This window comes from Poecile atricapillus, chromosome 18 (genome assembly GCF_030490865.1).
Source record: "Poecile atricapillus isolate bPoeAtr1 chromosome 18, bPoeAtr1.hap1, whole genome shotgun sequence".
In the NCBI taxonomy this organism is placed as follows: domain Eukaryota; kingdom Metazoa; phylum Chordata; class Aves; order Passeriformes; family Paridae; genus Poecile; species Poecile atricapillus.
In genome coordinates this window covers 2,239,902-2,257,681 of record NC_081266.1, presented here as the reverse complement: position 1 = coordinate 2,257,681, position 17,780 = coordinate 2,239,902, and the positions used below count along the sequence as shown (strand labels likewise).

At 39.4% G+C, this 17,780-nt stretch overlaps 1 protein-coding gene across 2 annotated transcripts in view; it reads left to right on the top strand.

Moving 5' to 3' along the window:
- Nucleotides 1-17,780, top strand: part of PDE3A (phosphodiesterase 3A) — a 219,944-nt gene that overhangs the window by 57,948 nt on the left and 144,216 nt on the right. Inside the window, exon 1 of one of the 2 annotated variants that reach the window (XM_058852944.1) lies at nt 5,146-5,240. The exons of the other annotated variant lie outside the window; for it this stretch is intronic. The gene's annotated coding sequence lies outside the window, so the exon portion shown is untranslated. Of the gene's footprint in view, nt 1-5,145; nt 5,241-17,780 lie in introns of those variants that run through there. 2 annotated transcript variants of the gene reach the window in all.

The following is a 17,780-nucleotide window of genomic DNA, read 5'->3' as shown; positions in this document are numbered from 1 at the left end:
TCTGGAGCAGAGAACTCCTGGGATTCATTCTTTCACCAGAGAAGCTGAAAGCTGGGAAGGCAGGGCACTCACTGGGTAAATGGAAAGAAATCAGCTGAAGAAAAGAGGTGATCATTTCCAAACTGTGTCAAATGACCAAAAGCTCATATTACATTCTCTTATGCATTTGTTTGTATGTGCTAACCCATTTAGGATTTTTAGGGCATATTTGACATGCAGGAAAAGGGTTCCCATGTTCAGTGCCTGCCTTTGATGAATGCTTGAGCAAATGATCACAAAGAAGTAGCAGGAATGGCCAAAACAGCCCATATATTAGAGAAATCAGACTTAAAACCTTCAAAATCTGAAAGGTTTGAACTACCATAAATGTACATTTTTTGTAAAACTTTGCATTTTTGGAACAATGTTTTTCTTCATATGTAAGCTTGCTGTTTAGTGAACTTCATTTTCAGAGCATCCCAAATATAATGGGATACGGTAAAATCTGAGTTCACTTCTTTTGCTGCTTCTTAGAAATCTGACCTTCAAATTTTATCTTTGATTTTTCTTAAAGAAAAGTATTTTGTTTTAGAGTAGCTGATTCACTACTGTATATTTGTGCTTTGTGTTTTTTCTGTTGCTTACTTCTCCTTCAAAGCATCTTTGTTTCAAATAAACTTCTTCAGACTTGAGGTGATGTGAATCTTAACCCTGGTAAAAACAAAGGGAGAGGTTAAATAACCTGGTCAGGGTTCTGCAGTGCTGCAATTTGGAATGGGAGAGAGGGGAATTTCACATAAATTTATTTTAACCATTAGGCCAATGATGATGAGGTGAGGAATGAGACACTGCAATCAAAAGTGTTTTGTTTTATTTTTGTTTTTCCTCTCTGCCGGTACTGATGAGTGCTTTTGCATTTCTAGTCTGTTATTTCTTAGTCCCCAGATCAGTTTTAGGGTGCTGAGGGGCCATTTGTAGGACCCAGACAGCTCTGAACCCATGACTTTCCCCGAGGAGAAGAGAGGCAGAAGAGGGTGTGATGTGCCAAAGCCAATGGCAGATCTGGAAAACAAACCCCTCATCCTCCCTGGCTGGTGAGAAACCAAGTTTTTGCATTGCATAATGAATTTATGTATTTATAAAGTCGGGGGCTGATACTGGAGGTGACATAAAGCACACTCCTTGTCTCTTCCAGGGAGTGTGTCAGCTTACTCACAAACCTTCAGGCTTAAACTGGAAAAAAAAAACTGTAGAGATCCCTGAATTATACTCCTCTAGTTATTCTCAATATTTCATACCAGATGATGCCTCAGGTTGAAAATACTTTTGTCTGAAAGATAGATTACCTGATTTTAATTAGGGTTATTTTTTTTGAGGGGGAGTTTGTTTTGTTTCCTTGATTCAGTCTAATCCTGCTTCCTGCAATAAATGGCTTTCCATGTAATGGGTGCACTGATTACTTCAAGGCACACATCTGCTAAAGGATGCCTTTGAAAGTCAGGCTAATTTGTTGGATAAGTGGCAGATTTCTGATTGCAATCTCTTTTCAATACAGGGGATCACTTAAGTAAGACAATAATCCTCTCTATTTTTTTTCCAAGCCTTAGGTTTGGGTTGGTTTTTTTTTTCCATCTCTGCTTTAATTATCTTACTCCTAATTTTTCCTTCTCTCTAGGCATACTTTGGTTTCTCTCTCTTCATAAACAGCTACCAAACATGATTACAGGGAGTTTTGTTGAAGTAGAGCTTGCATATGACATTGACACTGTTGTGAACTCAGAAACTACTCTAGGTGAAATTACAGGATTATGTAGACTACTCTGGCTTCAAAACAAAAACCATCCCTCCTGGAAAATCCACCTAAAAACGGTGATTATGGAAATAGCTGGCAGAGAAATACTTAGCTGGTATTTTCAATACTTGCTACAAAGGTTCTTGCTGCAGAGGTAGGAGAGGAGTGTCCTGCTCTCTCAGGTGTTGTGGCTGCATCTCTGTGTTGATTGTGTGCATAAGGGCACAGAGAGGCAGTATGACACAGACACACTATGGCATTATTGTATTCTCTAATAAATGGCAAATGTTAAGCCCTCCCTCTTGTTGTTTTTTGTTGTTTTTTTTTATTTTTTCTTTAGTAAACAATACCCAAACTGCTTTAATAACTTTAAGGCTACATGTGTGCCACAATTTTTCGGAATTTAGGGATGGAAATTTATTTTCTTCTTTAGTAATTTTCACAATCCTTCTGTGTGTAGTTGTTAAGCTAAAACATGCCTGCATTTAACATAGCCTGTTTCACTTCACAAACCAGTCATAAATTGTGTTACCAAAACCACCTTTTGGTGCCTGGGGTACAGCTGGAGTGTCAGACCCAGAAAAGTGCTTTTTTAATATTTTTTCAAGCCTGGTTTTCAAAGTGGGTAGGCACGAGGAGTTCCACTTTGGGGATAAGCAAACTGAGAGGGGAAATAAGTTCCACTTTAGTCTATGTAAATGTTGTTACTCAAAATGGAAGCTGGGTCTTGTAGCTCTCTACAATGCTGTGACCACTGTGTCAAAGAGCCTTCATGTATAAATTTATCTGTATTTTTCATATATGCATAAAATAAGTAAAATGCTTCCTCTGAAAGTTTGTTTAACCAGACAAAACTGTCCTATGGAGAAATAGGATTAACAGTAAAGTGAACTGAAGACTTCCCACCTTTACTTTTGCAAATCTAGAGTAGCCTTTTGGATGTTCTTTTTTTTGCCCTGATACAGTGTGTGCTCTGCCAGTGATGCATCACAGTTTCAGAAACAACTGCTTCCTGGAGGAGACACCTCTGAGGATACCTCTTCACTCTTACTCACATGAAATACCTGAGGGAAATTACTTTTCTATGAAACGTGGATGAACAGTTGGATGAAATCGATCATTTTCTGGCTTATTGAAAGAGCTATGGATGGAGAAAACCTGGAGACTTTTTGTTAATTTTTTATTTCTGATGTCTCATGATCTGTTTTCAAAAGCAGAGCTAATTAGAATAAATAGTTGATCAGGTGTTTTCTCATTCCTGGTCATTTTAAGAAGAGCAAGTTGAAAGCTCTGTAGTGTTCTTTGTACTTTCTTATGAGTTATTTTGAATGTTTTTTCCATTGTACTTCTATTTTTTTCCCCCTTTTTTCCATAATAAAGTTTGAATTTGGAAGTGTGTGCGAATTGGAAGTAGCAGAGTTAGCAGTCCTCTTTTCTGGCTTTCTAAAATAGTGCAAGGCACTGAGTCACTTCTTGCCACTAATAAGTTGCGTCATTTTGCCAGGATCAGAATGTTCCAGTCTCAAAGCAAATAGTTTTGAAAAGTGAAAAAGCAGTTGTTACCATATATGTGTGTGTGTGTGTCCATGCACACAGAGACACACACACTCCCCCTCCCTCTCTAACATCTCTGCTTATCCAAAGGTGATGATTGATCCTTCTGTGTGTGGGGCAGTGAATTAATAATTTATATAATAATAATATATAATAAATATATAATAATAATAATATATATAAATTTATAAAATAATAATATATAATAAAATATATAATAATAATTAATAATAATTAATAATTAATCATCACTTCTTTCCACTTCACCACAGGCTCCAGTTTCAGCAGGGGAGGAGATAAAATGTAAACTCTTATGCTCACTGTGTTTTTAAAGCTGAGGTTTATAAGCATAAATGAGGAAAAACATGTGGAGATTTTATGGGGGAAAAAAAAGAAAAAAAGGTGGAGAGAATGTTAATCTTGTCAGATTGGCTTCTTTTTGTGGTTTTATTTTGCATGTTTGATGTGTGATTTGTTATATCCAGTCATGGAGTGATTTCTGTCCTATGTGTGAGGGCTCTAAGGTAAATTCCACAATAAACCAGGTGTGTTCCTGCTTTTGGTTGTTTGCAGATGTTTGCTATGCTGAGCATTTGATGTCTTGTTTTGAAAACTTGCATCAAACAGGAATGAAAAGCACCATTTTTACGCTGATAATTTTGTGTCAGCTTATCCTCATGCTTTGCCAGCAAACCTGCTCCATTTTGCCATCAAGATTTAGTCAGGATAAGCCAATTTTAATGGCTTCACTGGTAGAAAATTCTCCTCAGATAAGAAAAACTGACTAAAGGGGAAAACCACTGGAGAGGTGTGTGTGCAGGGACCTGTGGCCAGAGAGGCTCTGGTGGAGGAGAGGCCAGGAGGGGCTGGGCTAAGGCAGGGCCAAAGCCTTGGAGATTGCCCAGAGGTGGCTGTGGTTTATTCTAAATAATCACCACTAAAGCCCTGGCAGGGGACTGGAAGTGCCAGCACACTGAATCTCCTCAGGAAGGAATCTGAAGATTCCTGGATCTCATCGTGCTGAAGCAGTCAGCTGAAGCTGAGATAATTGCTAAAAGCAAATGAAGGACTTTCTGTAAATTTGCCGTTTCAAATAATCTCAGCAACTGATGGCTTATGATTATTAATGAATAGCAGGAAAATCTCCAATAGCTATTATCATTATGATAATGCTGAGAGAGTCTGAAAGCTGGAAAATCAATGGAGTGACAGGTTGCAGAGAATATTGATGGTGGCTTTGGAGGACAGAAGCTGAGCAAGAGGGCAGAGGTTGACATTTGTGAGGTTACCTAAAGCCATGCTTTGGAGATCATTTTAGTCTTTGTGCTGACAAGTTTTGTAGCTGCCGTTGGTTTTGCTTTCTACTTCTAGAGGCTCTTTTAAAAATACCCTAAAAATAAAAAGGCATCTGACTTGTTTAGCAGGACCATTGAAGGGTGTCTAGTGACCTGCTCCTTTAAGAAAATAGTCTAAATGCTGGATTTCAAAGGAAGGTAAGGAGATAATCAGTACAGACATTTAGTATGAAGGGGAAAAGATTCTTTTCCCTTTTTATCCATAAGATAAAAATAGCAAATACTGGGTTTAAAACCCCCTCAATTTAGATAGAGACTGGCTATTTGGTGAAGTTCTATGGCCACAGAGCATGTGACAGCAGGAAAGAAGTGATGCTTTTATTTCCACATCCTTGCTCTCTTGCCATAGCCTGTATGGTGTTTGTCTAACACTCACACAAGCTGTCTGCACAAAGCTCATAAGGAACAATCCCCCCATTTTTTTACAGCCCAGCATGGACTACCAGCACCTATAAACTGTGCATGGAAAAGTAATTTAATGGTACATTTCTTCACTGTGATGTCTTGAACAGCTGAGCTGCCTGGATCAGCAACAATTTGCCGTGCTTTTATGGATCAAGGTAAGAAGTCCAGAGGGAACGCAGCCTCTGAGGTGCAGGACTTGCACAGCTATTGTGGGTCATTAGAAGTCATACATGCCTGATATCTTCTAGCAGAGCATCCTGCTGCCACTATAGGAGCTAGAAAATGTTTATGCTGTGCTAGCATGGCTTCTCTTTGGCATTGATGCTCTATGTGTCTTATAAAACCCTTCTGTGGTAAACAATGGATTTTGAGGAAAGTCAGTTTGTCATAGCTAAAGCTGTTGAAGCCCCGAAGACTTGACAGACAGATTCAGGTTAGATATGCAATGTATATTTGTGCATGGTTGTTTGATCAGGCATGTTTGCCCACTGCCTTAGCTGGAAAAAAGTGTATGGAAAATTTTGGAACAAACACAAAAAGTTTTATAGCAAAGAAATAACTCCACTCTTTCAGCCAAATATGTTATGAATTATTGTGACAGCTGCCTGAATGAGCCATGTCATCCCCAAGTTATAAAAAGAGAGAAAGAAACCTTGAAGTTAGAGTGTATATACCTGTTAATATGAAACTGTATAAACCTGTTAATATCAAACATTGTTTTTACTTGTCTAGTGAGCTTTTGTTTTGTTTGTGCTTTGTTTTGTTTTGTTGTGGGGTTTTTTTCCTGGTACATTTCTCAAGCTTTCCCTAGGCTGTTGTCACTGAAAACTTTACCTTAAAATGAAAAGAGATACTTCCCCATCGTTACCTTTCAGTAGGCATCAAAACTTCTAGGAGAAAATATGAAATACCAGAAGATTTGCATTAGGTCATAGCAACCACTTGAAGTGGTGCCCTGCAGAAACAAAAACCCCAAATAATTTGCATTATCTAATAAAATAGAAATGTGTAGTAGTTATCTTTAAGTATTTAAATTATCTGAAAATAGATAATAGTAATTCTGCATAATTTGTGCGCACCATGGTGTCTTGTTAGTGAGTTTTGGTCATGGGTGTCTTTATATGGTAGAAAGCATTCCATTTATGGTGATGGATCATGAAGTATTTGTTTTTAGCTGAGTTTCTTCCAGTCACAAAAATTCCATTTTTTTTTTTTTTACCTTGTATAAATATGTGTTTTGCCCTGACCTCTAAGACTTTGAGCCTGCTGGGGACAAATTTTTCACAGGATATAGAAAGCTGAAAGGAACTGATTTCCTACAAGTTATGTGAAAAGATGGGTGGGTGAAGGAAAGAGAAAGGGTCTCAATTCAGCTGAAGGGAAAAGACTGAGGTGATTTCATCCTGAAATTCACATAAAAACATCTGTATGGACTGGGCATGTACGTGTACTGTGGCCATGGAGTCAGGCTTGGGCTTTCCCCCTGGCACAAGGACAAGAGATTGCAGACAGGTTTCCCAAGGGAAGCATCTCTCTCTTAACATCGAGGAGAGCTACTTGAGCAGGCTGAGATGCTCTGGTGAGAGACAGCAAGCCAGGTCCTGCTTCTGGAGCAGAGCAACACTGGAACATGGTGAGGCTGTGCACAATCCCATGTGGCTGTTGCTGAGCTCGAAGGAAGTGTTATCATTATAGTGGATATACACACTTGACCCAAAAATATTTGTTTTCAGAGAGTATCCTTGCAGCGTCTTTGTGGCAAAGTGCAGGAAGTTATTTATTGTACAGCTGGTTTAAATTGAAACTTTTGAGTATAATGGGACAGCTCTCCATCTCATCCCATCCCCCTCCTAAAGTTTTCATGCGAGAGCACATTTTCCATGACTCCGTTATTGTTTGAACATCAGGATATTGCATAAGCCTCTCATGGGGAAAATAGAATATACAGAAGCAGAGGATGACCTATGCCCACCCACAAGGGCTGCTAAATGCAGCTTCACATATAGTGTCAATAATGAAGAACATCAGAAGGAAAAAAACGTGTGGGCATTTGAATGTTTTAATTAGTGACTGTTTTAATATTCACATCCAGATTCTCACGCTGTTTCTGCAATGACTATCTGCAGGATGTGGGTGTATCTCCTGACCTCTCTGTTCCTCTCTCCCCTGATTTGGAATAGAGCTCTCCCTTTTCCTCATGGTAAAGTGCAGTGGGCAGGAAAGAAGAAGACAAGGAAGTGCAACGCAGGGTTTGGGGTTTTGTTGTTTTTGTTTGATTTTTTAAAATTTCTTTGCCTATAGAATTTTAGATGCAGCAGTCGTTAAAGAAAAATGCAAATAAACAGGCTAAGGTGTTAGCTTGTGCAAGTTACAGAGTTTACTTTGGAGAAATAGCTTTGGTGGCAGTATCAGATGACAGACTTCATGCTAGACAAGGAAAGATCAACGCCTGGTAGATTTATGTAACTGCTACTGAGGAGGAGCACTCCTGGGTCCCCCAGCATTCCTGTCAAAATAATCTGGAGTTTTGAGCATTGCACAAATTGAGGAAATCTAGTTCAGTGTTGTGGTTGAAGTCAGTGGCCCAGCTCATTTCAGTGTTAAGACAAGTACCTTAGGGTTCTTCTGAATTCAGGAATTCAGTTTGTGAAGTCTTTTACAGACTGCTTGTGCTTGATTTCCCTTCTCTGCCTGGAAAACCACCATCTCTGGGTTGAATGAAACAATGCTTGAAGAGCCTGTAGTAGTGCTGGAAGTATTCAGGACAGGAGAGCAGGTTGTGGCTTCTGATCTCTGTATGACCAGACCAGTGGAGAAGGGAAATAAAAATGTTCTTTGCATGTAGACATGCACCAAGTCCCTCAGAGTGGAAATAAGCAGTCGGTGTCTGCTTGCAATATTATCTTATCTATTGGAGACTGCCAGCTGAGAAATTCAGGGAAGATTGTCTCTTCTTCTTTTTGAAAGGTATCTCCCCTTAAGAGAATGTCTGACTGCGAGGCAGAAAGAGGAGTAGCCCTGATGGGTGCCATAAATCATTTACTTGAGATAAAATTTTGATAAGCATTATAGAGAAATGACCTCACTGTTTTATTATTTCAGTTAATGTGAGCTGTCAGTCCGTGTTTATTGCCCTCATAGTTAAAGTTTATGGAAGTTCCCCAAAGGGATGCCCTTGAATCTGGAACTTAATGACTTCTCCCTCTACTGGAATTACAGCTTGTAATTGGAGCAGCTTGGATTAATTTCACTTTTATGCATGAGTAATCATATACAACCTTCATGTATCAGAACTCAAATCTACAGAACTACAGTGTTAAAAGCCAAGAAACTCTAGGCCAACGACACATCCTAGAGCTCGGAGAAGAATTTGAAAATCATGATAATAAATGTTGTGAAGTTATTAGGGGAAAGTTTTCCACCCACAGGGTGGTCAGGCACTGAACAGGCTCCCCAGGAAGCGGTCACAGCCCCAAGCCTGACTGAGTTCAAGAAGCATTTGGATAACTCTCTCAGGAACATGATGGGATGTCCTGTGCTGGGCCAGGAGCTGGACTTCAGTGATCCTTAGTGGTCCCTTCCAACTTAGAATATTCTGTGATTCTATGATTTCACCTAAGTGAATGCATCTATTTAAAAAAAAACCCAAACCACTAAATCTTTAGGGTTTGTGAGTTTCAAGCTCTCTTTCCACATGTCACTCACAGGTATAACTAGTGGATTTGGTATGATTTGCTTTATTGTCTCCTCCAAGTGCAAGGGAAGATCTTGATGTAGTTCTGAGATGGCTACTGATGGATTTTTTCGAGAGAGAACCTCAACTATTGTAAAACTTATTTAGACTTGTAAGCCCTGAAAGTTGAATTAATTAAGAAATGTTCAGCTTGACCTCAAATTGCATTTCAGGACCAAAAAGATGCAGACATGAGTTTCATTGGTGGTTGTTCAAAGGATGGAAAAGATCTTCATGAGACTTGTTTGCATTCATTCCATACAAAATAGAAGGTGCCTCCTTTCAAATGGCAGCAGGTGAAGAAATGGAGAGTTTTAAATCAAATTGCATTCTGCTTTATTTAAACTGCAAGGTTCTTAAAATGTGAGGGAAGCCTAAAAAATCTGAAGTAAATTAAAGGTCTCCCATTACAAAACCACTGCAAAAGAAGTGTGAACACTGACATCTCTGTCCTTAGGCACTATTTGAATTTTTGAAGGTGTAGAGCCTATGGCAGTGTCTGTGAAGGTCACACAGAAGTGCATGTATGCTGTGCTTCTGGGGATCACGGAGTGTTCAGCTGGCACAGCTCCATTCCCAGTCTGCTCTGATGAGGTTTGCTTGGAATACTGTGGCTCAGGCTTGCTTTTATTCCGGATTTTGTTAAAAATTGCCAGTGCAAAAAAAAATTATAACAGATTCTCCTTATATTTCCACAGAGATATTTAAGATTTTTGTGTGAAGGTGGGGTTCAAAAAAATTGCTAAATTCAGCTTTCCATATTTCCCTTATTTTTTTTTTATTTTTTATTTTTTTATTTTTTATTTATTTTTTTTTTTAATGTGACTGCCTTGATGGAAAGCTTGATGGGGCACACCAAGTCTTTGTCTCTACCAAGCACATGGTGTACACCTTGTACACTGGTGAGAATCATTAACTTGCATTGTAAAACGGGTTATCTTCAGCACAAACAGGTGAGCAGTCAGAGGGATGGAAACACTGCAGAAGAGTGTGTTAAGTAAGTGGCTGATAATCCTCTTTATCAACATGATTGAGTAAAACTCTGGATACTTTGGCCTTAAACCAGATGAGCTCTTAAGAGCTCTTAGCTCTGTTGAAGTGTTGAGCCCAGCTGTAAAAGTGAAGGCCTGCAAGGATTTCAGTGAGATTTGTTTGCTGGCTGGCATTTGAGCATCAAATGTTAGCATGGATTTGTGGAATCCTTCTTGGGTAGAACCCGTGCAGGGGAAATTGCAGGTCCCACCTCAGCTCTTGGCTCTGTTTACCTTTCCGAGATTGGGGTATTTTGCATATCCTAAAAGGACTTCTTGCTCTGTTTCCGTGTTTTCACTTGAATGAATCAGTCCTGGAAGTGGTAAAACAGTTTGGTTGTTGCAGGCAGGGGACACATTTCTGGTTGTGCCCCTGTGGAATTCCACAAATGGTGAAGTTGAGCCAGATGTTTTCTAGCACATCCTTTTGGTAGGTCAGGGGATCTTCCAGTGTGCTTGACTTGTACCAGTTACTCATTCCCTGATGCTTTCTTAAAAGCATTCCTATAATTTGTGACCTCATATGTGCCTGTATCAGCTATCTCAGTTTAAAAACACGAGAGGTTGAACCTTTAGACTTTGCCACTTCTACTTCCTTGAAAAATAAATTATTTTGCCCTAATGGGTATTGGTTGGCTTGTTGAAAAAAATCCAAACCAAACAACTTGGTTTTTCATGGTGACTTGTCTGTTGGTTTGTTATGACAGCATATGATTTGTAATACTGTACATATAAACTGAGAAAAATCAAATACAGGGTTTCTTATTCTAGAAATAATTGGACTGAGAAGTATGCAGAATATTGGAAATTTAGTGGGATACAAAGAAACAAATACAGTAGGCTACAGTGAAAAACCTCCTTCCTGTTTTCATAATTTTATTATTTGTTCAGTAATGGAAACATGATGTGGGTAAGTTTCCCAGAAAATCTCCAATTTCCTCACAGACTTTCTGTGAGGTAACTCAGAGACTTGTCAAAATCTGACCTATTTTCACGCTGCTGTTTACATGTAGTCCTAAGCTGCTTCTCACTAAAAGAAGTTGTTTGGCTTTAAAACCTGACTAATTGAAAAAAAAAATAAAATAGTAAAGCTGGACTTGATAACTTCGTTGCTTAAGTAAACCTGTCATGAAAGCATGGTGTCTGGTTTGGTTTTGTGTGTGTATATAAACCAGATACAAAAAAACAACTAAACTTCGTTACCTCTTTTTCAATAAAGGACTCTAGCCAACCAAAGAATGTAATGATGTAAAAGGAGGAAAAATTACTTAGTGTGGGGTAGTTCTTCATGGCTTGGTGGCAGTAATTAGTAATTAGTAATATGGGGGGAAAGTACAAAGTGTCCTAACTCTAAAGCTGCAGTTTTGTAAGAGAAGACACTCAGTGAAAAAGGGGAGACAAGACTAAAACACTCAGGGTACAACTGGTGATTTATCCAAGTTTTCTCCTCAGTAACCATTTGGTATTTTTCCACAGCCATGAGTTGGCACTCTTAGGTCTGACTGTCCCAAACATTTCCCAGCACGCCGAGCACAGCACACGGCTGGGCGCAGAGCTGGCAGCCCCCAGCTGGCATTCTGCTGGAACGTGAACCACACAATAGCTTCCACTCAAAAATGCAGGCAAATCAAAGGTGGGAAAAATCAATGAAGAACAGATTTTGTTGCTGTTGGAAGCTTATGAAGCTGGGTGTTTAACTCCTTTGGCCAGCTCCGTGTTCCTTCGTTTGATTGTAAGGAGCTGATGTTGGTTGCATTAATGAATAAAGGATTACAGTCAGCTGCTGTAAAACTGTGTTTATTACAACTAAACGTTGGGGAGCTGGGCGAGATGTCCTCCTGAGTTCCCTTGCCGTGATTCTGTGAGCTGTGTTTGAACCTTTGCAAGCATTAAGACAGTCTGATGATGGCTGCTAAAAAGCGTAAACAGCGCTGTTTCCTGGCATTTTCGTTGTGGTGAGGCACTAGAAGGTTGTGTCCCTTCTCTGGTAGTGCCTCTACACTGTGTGAGTGTTACTCCTTTGTGATTAGTTTGTCATGTTCCAGTAGGAGCCTGTTCAGTGCTTGTGTCAGCCTTAGCCTGCCAAGAGAACCTGCTTCTCTTGCTTGGAAGAGGTGGGAATGTGCTGCAGGTGTGTGTCAGAAAACTTCCTTCTAAAAACTATGGTAGCTTCTCATTTTATTACAAATCAGAAGTAGGAAAGGTAGTCTGAGGGGGTATCTTCCTGAGCATGCTGTGAGTCTGTGGGGAATACAGAGAAGGAAATGCAGAATGGAAGCAGACAAGTTTCTGGTTGTTTTGATGACAGCTGAAATGGCCATCAAAGGTTTTGTTTTTTCCATGACTAAAAAAACATACAAGGGTTGTCATGTAAACATGTGATGTGAGGGAGTCTGTGAACTGTTACATCCAGAGGCTCAAAAAGGCAGAACTGGTAATTGATTTTGCATGTGTTTTTAGTTTTTCTTTTCCCTTTTTTTTTTTTTAATTTTTTTTCTGTTTGTTTTTGTAAGGCTGGGCCTTACAAAATGCAAGATAGCTCCCTTACTCTTTGTATGTAGGTTCAATGTGTTTGAGTGGGTTCCTGAGCTCTCCTGTGCTTGCCAGTGGTTTTACAGGATCTTATGAAAATGGGAGAGGCGGTTCACTAGGATTTTTACTTGTGTGAGTTGAGGTTTAAATGAAGAGCAGGGATAAGAGAGAGACATGCATGTTATGATGACAGTTCTTACAAATGGACTCCAGTAATGTCCTGTAATAATGTCAGGGAGCTCTTCCTCTACTCAGTGTTGATGCTGTTTGATGATCTAACAGCACAAGGGGAATATAACAGGAAAAACACCTGAGAGAATACAGCAGGATGTTTGGACACTAAAACTGTCCTACATTGTGATTTCCTGGGAATGATGGGTTATCCTTCCCCTCCTTCTTGCACTTTATCTAATCTGAATTGAAATAAAATCGCAGGTGTAGAATCTGCATTGTATTCTGCAAATTCTTGAGAGCCATTCCATAAAGTGCCCAGGGTGTGGTTTGCTCTGACACCTCTCTTGTGCAGTGTGCAGCCACAGGAGAGGAAAGAAAATAGGTGTTCCTTGAGGAAAAGCTGAAAAAAAAAGCACTGTATTTCCAAGTGTCTTGTGAGATTGCTGGAAACAGACAAACACAATTTTTAAATGGGTTTGATATCCGACTTATAAACCACGGATTTGAAATATTTTTGCTTCATGTCAGACATCTGGAGATGAGGAAAACTAAATACACAAGAGAACAAATTGGCCAAGACTGAGATTTGATCATTATAGATTTGACTATTTTTTCTTTGTATCAGAAGGACGTTAATCTTCCTGTTTGGGTGCTGGGTTTTTTAAAATCCGTTCACGTAAATAAAAATTCCTGCAGTACATGAAGTATTTCATCTTTTTACTGGACTCATTTTTCCTCTGCTTATAGATATAAATAGAATAATGACGTCTTACTCTCTGGGTTTGGTGCATCATTCATACAGTACATCTCCTTTCTAGGTCACAAAGCTTTCCCACATACAGTTTTTTTATTAAACACTGTGACAATGCTCAAGAAAACAGGGCTTTTTTTGCATCTGAAAGCGGTGCCTCATTGCAGGATGGCAGTGGGGTACAAAATAATGAAAATACATCATTGATTCAGAATTGTAAGATATCCTGATTTCAGTAAAAATATGCTTACTCTTAGGAGTGACTCACAGATAGACCATGGTGAGTTTGAAGGGGCTGTTTGATTTTATTTGTCCTGTGCTTGCTCTTGGGAAGTTTTATAGAAGGGTGTGGTAGATATTACACAAGACCAATGAGTATATGGTAAAGTTGTCTTCAAAGTGAATCTTCATGAGGAAATCATGATATCAGTTTTTATTTTACACACTCAGAACTCAGATATGCTCATATGACTCCAGTGTAGTTGGTGGGATTTTTTGGTAGCTGAGAAATGGATGGCTGATGGGTGCCTCATAATTGTGTCCTGGTGGGTCTCCTCACTGACCAGAGAAAGTGATGTGTGGTTTCCAGCCCTTCCTGTGCACTGGCTGCTCCAGGATCCAGCAGAGTCAGTCAGGTTCCCAGGAGGTTGTTGGCATTTCTCCAAGCAAGAGATTAAATCACTCCGAGGCCTCTTTTTGTGAGGACTTCATAATGAAGTTTCAGTGAGAATGATTTTTTTTTTTGTATTTCCCATTGACATCTGGTCCTTAGAGCAGGGGGTTGGGCTGGATGACCCCTGGAGGTTCCTGCCCATCAAAATTGTTGTGATGCTTTTGTACAGGCAAAGTAGAGGTCCCTAAATAGGGTGGGGGCATCTTAAACCCCAAATATAAAGCACAGTGATGCAAAAGTCTATGATCCAAGACTAAAAGCTGGAAATCTTACTCAATCATGCCATCCCCATTTTTAAGGAAGGCAAACAGGACCTGGTTTTAAGCAGTGAGTTGGTCCAGGCAGTTCTGCTGAACAGGGGTTGAAGTGGTGCTGAGATTTCAAAGGCCTCAGTTTTGCATGACAAGTGTTGTTTTGAGTAATGTGGTGCCACTTTACTACATGATCTAGACACTGTTTTCATCACAGAAGATTTTCCTGTGCCACAGTATACTTGAAAAGTGATTTATAACTTGGTAAGAATTTGTACCCTTGTAATCTTTTAAAAAAGTTGACTTTCACTTTCCCAAAGAAGATATCAGCTATCCCAAAGAAACTAACAGCATTTTTAGTAGTTTATTTTTTCACTTTTTTTTACCACCACCCCCATGCTAGTTGCAGTGTAAAGTAATTTAACTGTGGTTTCTAAACAGATGTACTTGGAAGAAAACCTGACCAGAAATACCAAATCAAAAGACAATTACAATTTTGTTGTATTTATTATGTCGCATCCTCTTTCTTTTCTGCCCCTTGTTTGTGAGCTGAAAACTTCTTCAGGTTTCCTTTTAGAGGTGTTCCATTTTGGGCAACAAGCAAAGACAGAAAAATTGTGTGTGTGCTGTTTCCATTTTTAGCAGGAAATCAATGGGAATATACATTACCCTAAGTAAGCCAGCAGCTGTTCTAAAGCAAGGTCCTGACACACAAACATTGTAATGACGTACAAAGACCAATATATGTACACACACAGAAAATGTCCATGGGGGGTTTTTCCCCCCAGGGTCTAGAGGGAAAAAAAAAAACCCTCCTGTTGTTACCATGGTCACTGTTTATAATGATAGCATTTGCCAAAAGTTACCACGCTGCACTTCCTTTAGCTTGGTGCTGTAAAGCTCTCTGCCTTTTAGCTTCTGGTAAGGTTTTTGCTCCAGAAGAGACCAGCTACAAAGGATTTGGTTTGTATTTTTTTTCTAACAACCATGAAAATCAATAACAGAACTTCCCTGTTTTAGTGATGTAGGATCCTAATCTGGGAACACACTTTATTCTTAAGAGGAAACCATTGTGGTAATTTGCTGGCAAATACTCTAAGGCGATCAGCAAAGTACTCCTATGATTTCTGCTAACCCAAAGGAAACCACAAGCCAGTCTGTCTTGGGTAGTTCCTGTGATTTTTCTCATACCAACAGCTGATGCCTTTTTTTGTCCTTTTCCTGTGATGCTACAGCTACTTCACTTGGACAGCCTCGTGCCTGCAAACCAAGCATTCATGTTGGCTTACGTGAGAAACCAGTTTCTGCAGATACAATTTGGTGTATTGGAAAGTTATCTGATCCTTGGCTTTCCATCCCCCTCACTAAACATGCAGGTCAAATTCGTTCCTTTTTTTACTGTACTTGTGTTGACTTGAAGACTGGTGGCATTTCCAGAGATTCTGAAGCTGCAGTTTGCATTTTTTTTTAATCTCTTTTCTGTGGTTTTTAATATTAGTTCTTTCAGCAGTACATAAGCTGTTTAATACCAAGTTTCTTAGGCTTTGCATTACAGTGGTACAATGATACTGCCTTGTTTAAGAGAGACATCCAAATATGGGGCCAGTGTCAATGTCTGGACCTTCTATGCCTAATATGAGATGTTTTCCAGATGGCTTTGAGGGACTGAGCAATTTTCACATTAAGGGGTGATCTGAATGCATTTTAGAGAGTTTGCATGTGCAGGCAATTCTAGCAGTGGTAAAAGATGAGCCATGCATTTTGTTGATGGAGCTGTGCCGTGCCAGCTGGAGTTGGAACACCTGGGAGATGCACTGGGAGATGCAGACACTCCTGTGAAACTAAAAAAAAGCAGTTCCTGTCTCACAGAAAAGATTGCTGATATTTTCTTTCTCCTCTTGAGTGCCAACACCAAGGGTAGCCATGTTCAGATGGGGGACTTACTTTAATTCTCAAACTTTGTACGTGCCTCTCTGTGTCTAGAAGGAGCCTTGAAAAGTGCACCAGTGGCTTGGCCTTCACTCAGTGGCAGTGTTTTCCTTGTGGAAGCATGGATAATTCAACTGTATTCATTCACCTACACTGAGTCTGAAGGCAAGCAAAATGCCATCATCTTCCTCCTTTGGAAGTGCTTTGGCTGTCCATTTCCTTTTCTCTCCAAGAAGAGGGATTTTTCTGCTTACAAACTGGATTTCACAATCATGGAATCCATTTTCCAGATGTTCCAGTATATTCTTTCCTAATGCTTTGAGTGCGTTAACAAAAAAGCAATGCAGTTGGGAGAACATCTTAAATAGAGATTCACCTTAACTCATCTAAAAATTATTGTGTCCTTGTAATACAAGTAAGCCAGTTTTTCTTGTAAACAGGAATTTATTCATTGCTCAGTCAAGTTCAAATTCTTCTTCCAGCCAATGGAGAAGCTGCATGACTTTCCCTTATTTTGGAGGGTGAAAATAAATTTGAAGGCTGCATGGATTAAAGTGTTGCAGTTAAATGTTAAAATGCTGCATTTATACAGATTTGTGGTATAGAACTGTGAAGCTTTTTTGATGACAAGATAGAGAGAGGTATATTTCTTTCCTGAATGAAGATAACTTGCTTCCTTTTTCCTGTAGTTGTTTGTGATGGTCAGACAAAATACCCAGAAACTGAGCTTCTGAAAACACAATTTTCAAGGTGCTTAACTGGCTGTGGTTTCATAGTTACTTTATCTTGCTATGTTCAGGTGGCTGTTGACAGAGTAATGCTGCTTTCTAACCATTATAATCCATTTTATATCAGCAGTGCTATTAGATCAGTTGCATAGTAAACTGTCAGGAACTGACCCTGCTGAAAATGGGTTTTTTTTGGGGTTTTTATTTGGTTGGGTTTTTTTGTTGTTGTTTTTAACTGGGTTATATTTTGGTTATCCATTGATTGTTTTAGTTTTTGTCACGAGCCTGAAATTAAATTTGATTTACATACTTACACAACAGCACATGTGTTCATTGGTCCACATCCTATCACTGCAGGATGTCAGCAGGCTCTGCCTGTTGATACACTGGCAGCATCAAAGTGTTTAGTGACTGACCACTGACTTTCCCTGGGACCCTTATATTTAAGACTTTAAACCTATATTAAACCTTTGTTTTAATGCCTAGAAGTTGAGATGAACCTGAAATCCTTTCAAGGAGGTGTTTTTTCATCAAGGTCATCTTAATAGTTTCTTTGTGGCTCTGCAAAGAGTTAGATGTTGGCAGGGTGGGAAGGAGGGCTGACAGACTACAGTGAGAAGAAATGATCTGGGGGTTAGGAGTTCTCTAAGCAAATGGTGTTTTTTCCATGGAGGAAAATCTACATCCTTGAGGAACTATCTTTGTACTTCACTCTCTCCAGTCTGCCTCACTCTGGCTTACAGAGAAGCTAATGAATACTATGGGTGCTCAGCATTCATGAAAACTGCCTTGCTTAACTCTAATTATTCTTAAATTTAATATGCTGCAGGTCCAGCTTTGGATGTTTTGAGGTGCATGCTGTTTCTCTAACCAAGACTGCGAGCATTCAGAAA